Here is a 1429-nt window from a genome sequence, read left to right on the forward strand (position 1 = left end):
GGGGACTTAACATTTAGAACCTAACAATGAAAGGGTAGAAAACACTTTAAATACTTTTAATGCAGGATGTGAAGTCATCAGGGAAGTAAAATAACACGACAGTGTGTGTGGATGCTATTTTTAGAAGAAAGTGACATCAAATGAATTTAGTAAAATATCTGATGAAATGCCCAATTTTGGTAATCCCACTATAGTGTTTAAAGGACTGCTTTACTGAAGAGTTCAAGACTTCAACATGCAACTTTCAGTCTCTGCATCATGAAGCTGATGCACAGATAGCTGATGTATTTCTGCAGAAGGCGAGGAGATGCTCTTCCTTCCTTCAAAAGGGTTTTATTTTCAGACATGACAACATCCTGTTTGGGTACGTGCAGTCAGTGAGTTACAGCCAGTATCTCATCTTCACTAATGATGAACACGAACAGCTCCCCTCTGTGGAAAACATGCAGCTGAATGTGTTTGTGAGTCAGAAGTCAGTTCAATAAGGCCCAAACAGATATTTAAAAAGGTAAAATTAATATTTTATAACTCACTTTGGGGTTAAATTTTGGTATTGAATGGGTTTTGTATTTTATAAAGCACAGAAAGTGCACACAGGCAAAATATAATTGAGTGCAAAAATGAGTAACTTGTGTTTTTGAATTATTTATTTGTATGCATTTATTAACAGAGCAGAACTTTAAGTCATATTGATACCACATGGGATGTCAAAGAGTCAGCAAAATAATGTTTCAGTCTGTATTTCATTTACACATCTCTTCAAAAGTGAAAACAAAACCAATAGCAGCCAAAGCTGACCAGTACTGCTTATTTGTGTTGTTGTATATAACTGAATAAATAAGACTAAATGCATATCAATTTGATATGAAAACTGAACATTTGCTAATTAGCACTAAAGTGCAGCTGAGGCTGATGGGAATGTCATAAGTTTGATGGTATTTGGTTTCAAAGCAAAGTATTGTGACAAATTGTAAATATTGATCAGATGATGACACAGTGGATCAACAAAGTTAGTACAACTCATCCTGAGGGTAACGCAAATGTTTGCACCAAATGTAGCTGCATAGATTAATTGATTAGTTTTCAACTATTAAATAAATGGCCAAGATAACATAAGAAAACTTTGTCACAAGTGATAGAAAATTGTCTTTGTTGGGGCAGGCTCAAATTATATAAAATACATATAAGAACATAAACAATACATTTAGAAACCAAGTAAAATTATTGACAATAAAAACCGTGCAAAATGCAAAAACAGTGCAAAAGAAGCCTGAATGAAGCTGTTGGATGTTGTCTGTGTGTGGCTGTTCAGTGTGGTGATGGCAGTGGGGATGAAGCATTTTTTTCGTATGTTTTTCCTTGCAAATGGGACTCTGTAGCGTTGACCTGATGGCAGTAATTGGAAGGACTGGATGAAGGGGTTGGGGGG

This window comes from Etheostoma spectabile, chromosome 6 (assembly GCF_008692095.1).
Source record: "Etheostoma spectabile isolate EspeVRDwgs_2016 chromosome 6, UIUC_Espe_1.0, whole genome shotgun sequence".
Taxonomy (NCBI): Eukaryota; Metazoa; Chordata; class Actinopteri; order Perciformes; family Percidae; genus Etheostoma; species Etheostoma spectabile.